We start from the raw sequence: 6,127 nt of genomic DNA on the forward strand, positions 1-6,127 counted from the left end.
GTGGCAACTAACCCCCTGAGTAGCAGCCGCCCAGAACTTCACCCTCTTCCTGGGCTTTGCTGTTCAGGGGTCCTGTACTATCCCAGAAGAAACTTCACCCCTGGCTCTAGAAAGTAAAGAAGCTGAGTGCTATTAGGAACGGGTGGAAAAGTGGAGAAGGCAAACAGTATTTGAAAGCGGCTTGTTTCATGGAGCTCCATGCATAGTAATCTGGTGTTGTAGAGCCTTGCCAAAGGGTTTCCAGCGTTAGCCATCCTTGGGGTGATATTCACACCCTGCTGCGGAGCCCAATCCCTCAAGTGTTCCCAGGGCTCACTCATAGCTTCTCTGACCCGGGTGGTCTGCAGTCAGCCAGCCTGGCCCTTCGTGGGGGGGGGGGGGGGCGGTGTGAGTGGTGTTTCGGACTTCTGCGGATGGCTGACAACAGGAGGGCCAGGGGTTAGAACAACTAGGCCAAAGCGATCTGAACTTTCTCCCCTCAGGTCAGCCGACGCTGGGCCGACCTGGTGGGCTAGGGGCTGTGTTTACAGACACTTGCCTTTGTTTATAGCGGGGGTGGGGAGCAGGGGAGGGTGGTTGCCCAGGTTTTCTGTAGCTCTCTGGATCATTGTCTGTTTGACCAAGCGGGGCTCTCTCCTTTTGCCTGCAGAGAGGCCTTCTGCTTCTTCACTTTTATCAGCTCAGAAGAAAGAGTCTGTGTTTTAGAGGTAGAAGAAAGTATCTAAGAGGGTTCTGGAATAGACAGAGATGAGTTGGGTGACAGACTTAAACGCATCTGTTATCTTCACATGAGCTTGTGTGCCTGCGTGTGCTGTGTCTTCTCTTCTAGGCCTTAATGGAGTCCGGTTTAATCAGCGGTTCTGCTTTATTAAATACTAGAACAAGGGAATCTAAAGACCCTGGTGCACTGTTCCTAGGTGGTCATTTTTCTAATTCTGGCGCGTTTAGCCTGGCGATCCAGGCATCTATCCTTTTTGACTCTCCAGAGCCACTGAGCTACACAGGCCTCTCTCCCTCCGGCCAGTACTAAGCCCTAACGCTGAATACACCCCACCACCCCAACCGTCCAGGAAACCCCAACTGGCTGGAATCCAGGTGAGTTAGGACTAAAGCCAGTAAAAAGCTCCATGTTCCAATGCCTCCGCTGAGCAAACCCGCTAACTGGACTCAGTTCTGAACTAGCTGGACCCTTCAACCTGCAGAACATACAGGCAGTCCTTTCCTCGGTCCCGAATCTAAACTGTCCCAGCATCCCCAGTCGCCTAATGTTGCCTTGTCAAACTCCCATGGAGCGGGCTAGTGGGTTGAGGCGGGATTTGTCCAGTGTGTCTGTGCTTTTTCTCCTCTACACACTTTTTAATTCTTTGTTTAAAGGCGGTGGAGGGGAGCGATTCCACGCTTCTGCTTGTGGGAATGGCTAAAAGGCCTCTGCTTTAATTGCTCCGATAATGTGTCTGCTGCCATTTTGTTAAGAGCAATCACTCCTGCAGTGAATTCACAAGCGTTCTAGACAGGCCGGAGCCGACAAAAAATGTAGGATTTGACGTTAAAAGCTAAATGGGATGCTGGGGCTCAGAAGGTAAATTGATGGCCGATCTGGCTGTCAGGTCTCAGCCCCAGACCTCCACGCAGGACAAAGTCTGATGACCCTGAAGCACCGGCAGGGTTCTCTCTCTCTCTCTCTCTCTCTCTCTCTCTCAGTTTGGGAATGAATCTGAAAACCTCAGAGTGGACTTCAGTATCCTTCTTGCCTGGCTTTTCCAAGACTTTTGCTCCCAGCCACAGACAGCAGCTACTAGACACCATGTCTGAAATGACAGCTAGGTCACTGGGGGATCTTACATGTCTACTAAAACCCGAGACACACGGAGGAAGCAGGGATGTCTGGCTAGTTCGGTTCTAGCATTTTCTTTAAGGGGGAGCAGGTGTCTGAATTTAGATTGTAGAAGGAACTGCCCTGGGGTGTTGATTTCAGCCATGAAAATGGATGCAGCGGTGTCAAGGCCATGCCACTCTCCGTGACCCTTTCGAAATATGCCAGCCTCACTTCCGGGTGGAGTGATGGCCCAATCCGCTTCCCTCACCTGTGGCTCTGCTAGCTGTTGCCCCCATGGCGGCAGAGGATCTCAAAGCTAGTCTCTCCTGGTGTCAAAATATGGGGAGAGGAGCAGGGGGCAATTTCAGATTCCGAAGGAACAGATGTGAGGAATTCAGAGCGATTTCAAATGCAAACCCGCAGGAGCCAAGAGCTTTGGGGCTACTCTACCTCCCACCCACACCCACACCCACACCCGGACTTTGAGGAGAAAACCTGGGTCAGGTGCAAGGGCCTGAATTGCGTTCACAGGGCTTCCAAACAGAGCAAAGGATGCTACAAAAACCCGGCCTTGTATTGAAAGCGCGGGTCCACAAACTATAGGAATCTGCTCCATCAGTCCAGGATCTTTAGCCAATATGTCGTTTCTAAGGTCGTTTGTGCGAGTAGTGGGCTTATCTCCCACCGCCGCCTTTCTTTTCCCTTGCTTCTCCTAGTGTGGGAGCCCTACCTACACACTCCGACTTGGCAGAAGGGTTGGCTGGTGGACGCAAAATAGAGTTTGTTTGAAAAGGAAGTGTGGCTGCATAAACACCATAGACTACTGACTCTGGGCCCTAACCGCTGCCAATCTTGTCACGCATCTTAACCTAGGAGTCTCAAATTCTCTGGCCCAGATATCCGCACGAGAGGAGGGCGCTAATGAGTCCCCGGATTCCACTCTTGTCCCAGCCCTTGGATCTCATGGACAGAAAGAAAATTCCCAAGGAACCGCCCTTAGACTGGGGTTCAGAAACCGGCTGGAGGCCCCAGCAGCCTAAATTGCTCTTGTGGGGATTATTGGGGAGTGTGGAAGAGAACCCTTAGATATTTTTTAACTGTTTAAAAGAGGAAGAAGGGGGCTGTTCCAAAAAAAAGGAAACCAATCCCACGTTTCCGGGGGCCGGACAGTTCTAAGAGCGCCGCCTCGCCACCCAGCCGGTGTGCTTCGAAGCACAGCAACTGTCTGCTCCAGTCACTAGCCTCCTTGAAGTAAAAGGAACGGAGTCCCGGACTCCTGCGCACAATTCTAAACTTCACCCCCCTGGTTCTCACCGGTTGCCCCAAGGTTCTCGCCATTTCACCCTGCCCAAGTCAGTTCTCTTGCAGAAACGAGAGCAACAACCCCATGCATATACATTCCCTCCAAATTTCTCCCGGTATTTGGATCGCTTTGATGATCAGATGGTAGAGCCCTGATTACAAATTTATTCCCTGACTCTCTGTCCGTCTTTATCTCCGCTATTAGGGACATCTGGGAGTGATTAGTGCCGCGCCCGCTCCCGGCCGCGCTTTCCTATCTCGCCGCTGCGAGGCCCAGAGCCTCGCTGACGTCAGGGCAGACGGCTCGGAGCCATCCCAGCAGAGCTAGCTGGGTGTAATCGGCGGCTGCGCGGCCAAGTCCTCCCGGGGCCGGGCAGGCAGCTGGAAAACTCCATCTCCATCCGCCTGCGCGGACGAACATTCTAAATACATATTTTTAGCCCGGGATATTTTTGTTTTGTTTTGTTTTGTTTTGTTTTGTTTTGTTTTCCTTGTTTGGGGTGAGAAGGGGCCAGTTGGCGATGCTTACGTGAAATCTTCCAATCTCTCAGTCGGTCCTGTGCCTTCCTCTTCGAAAAGCCTCCGACTATTGGTCCCTACCGATCAGAGTTCCTTTGCTACCCATGAACCAAGCGCTGCTTCCCTACACCAATAGAGACAGCCTGGGGGCGGGCGCGGGGGTTGGGGGGGGGAGTAACGCCAGTGCAAAACGGGGACCCACGTGGTTACGAGTAGCCCTTATGCGGCCAAACGACTCTCAGGGAACTTTTTAGAGGTAACTAGTGTCCCGCCCACTGCACCCGCCTGTACTACAGTTCTCCGGACCAAAATGATGGAATTTTCCTGCCTAAGGGGACAACTTAGTGATTACAGGACTTCACTTCTCTTGTGACTGCACCTCTGCACCTGCTTTAGAGCCTAATAGATCTAGTGACAGCTGCCCAGCTGGTGACACTTCTTGAGCAGGACAGGCGACTAGCGCGGTAGCTTTGTCCTCTGTTCTGTTGCGGCGTCTCGAGCAGAGAAAGGAGATCTGTGTGTGATACCTAGATGCTCACGCCCTCTGACCCTGACGAGCTGTTGGCTGGCAGGACAGGTGCTGTGATGAACTCAGTATCTGAGCTGTCCAGGATGGAGATTTGTGTTTCCCAGAGAACTAACAAACTTACAAACCCACCCATATTTCATGAAAACCTCCAAAAATTCCGATTGGCCAGGCCAGGGACTTCATTTCAGAGCTTGGAATTCTTAAAACTTCTGCAGAAAATTCTAGAAACACTGCCTGAGGCCACACCAACCACCACAATTGGTACAGAATTTTAGGAATGTTTTTCTTGAGCCACCAAAACTACTGTCTTATGTGGGTAAGGGTGACACTATCAAATATGAAGAAAGAATAGGCCAAGGCCTCCATTTTTAAAGTCTATACCCTTCAAGAGAGAATTGGACATATCCCTGATCAATTTACCTTGATCAAAGATAGATGCCTTGCAGCAGCCTGGGGTTTATTTTCTCATGTACCAAACAGGGCAAACTGCCTGTTCAGTCAGAGGCTACACTGTATTGAGAGATAAAGAAGGTGGCCTTTCTTTGAGGGAATAGACAAATAATGTCAAATTCCATGTAAGGGAACCGAGAATATTAAAACAAGCCCGGGAATCAAGAATTCCCAAGAGTTCTTCACAACCACCCGAAGCAAGTCTACGGAACAAACTCCTCCTGCCTTCTTGTGATCTAGACTAGGAAGGGGCCATTCCCTCTAAGTCAGAGAAAAATGTCACCCTGAGTGTCCCATTTCCATTCATTTCTATCCTCTGCAAATGGGGAAAACAATCAAGTGTATGGTCTGAAGAGCTGATCCTTGGTGATGTCAGGACTCTGGCCTGGCTGAGAAGCAAAGGAAATAAAAGCAGGGAGCCTGGTTGGTTGGTTTGTTTGTTTGTTTTGTTTTGTTTAATAGTGTTGCCAGGTGGGTTCTTCATGGTCTGCCTTAATGTTGGAATCTGGTTAGCTCAGACAATCAATTTCTCAACCAGGTCACTCAAAACCACAAAGATCCACACTATGCTGACCTACAGTATTTTCTTGCTCCGGGTAGAAATTATATGAGAGTGGAGTCAATTTAGATGGTCCACTGGCCCAGGGATTCTCCCTGTATGTCCCCAACCAAAGAAGCTAGATTCGTAGGAAGCTGAGCCTTTCTGATAATGATCATGGAGTAGTAGACAATTCTAGCCTCCAACCAATGCCTCAGTTGCTTTCTTGAGTAGTTTTTGTTTTCCAAAGTGTGTCTGACAGGACCTTGGTAAGAAAGTACAGACTTACCCAGAAACTCTCTATTTAGACTAAGTATCGAAACATGACAATCCCCTTGCCTCTGACTTCCAAATGCTGGGATTAAGGGCACATACCATTATACTCAACTTCAAATAATATTTTTAATACACAACCCATTGGATCCAACTAACCTAATGCTTCTCTTATGACTAAATGGAGTCTTTCAAAATATAATTCCCTTACATAATACCAAGCCATCTTTCAAGCATTGGTGACCAATAACCGAAGTCATGGAGACCTGCAGAAACATATTATTTGTTCCCATGATGTTTGCTGCTCAGCCAGTTAAAAGTCACTTAAAACAAACAATGCACTTACTCAAGGCCAGAGTGTTCAATCTTCATCAAACGTATTGCCTAGAGGAGGCCAGAAAAGATAGTATTCTAACCCAAGATGATGGTAAACCCTCCTTTCTGAAAAGACAGGAATGATGGTCATCCACCGGGGCCTTCTTTTTAAGATAGATTGTTATTGTTGCTTGGCACAGACATTTTTGTCTTTGGGATAAAACAGAAATGCTCTCTCTCTCTCTCTCTCTCTCTCTCTCTCTCTCTCTCTCTCTCTCTCTCTGTGTGTGTGTGTGTGTGTGTGTGTGTCTGTGTCTGTGTGTCTGTGTGTGTGTGTGTCTGTGTGTGTCTGTGTCTGTGTCTCTGTTGCTTGTGGCTTTAGTTT

Source organism: Mus musculus, chromosome 8, assembly GCF_000001635.26.
Source record: "Mus musculus strain C57BL/6J chromosome 8, GRCm38.p6 C57BL/6J".
NCBI lineage: Eukaryota > Metazoa > Chordata > Mammalia > Rodentia > Muridae > Mus > Mus musculus.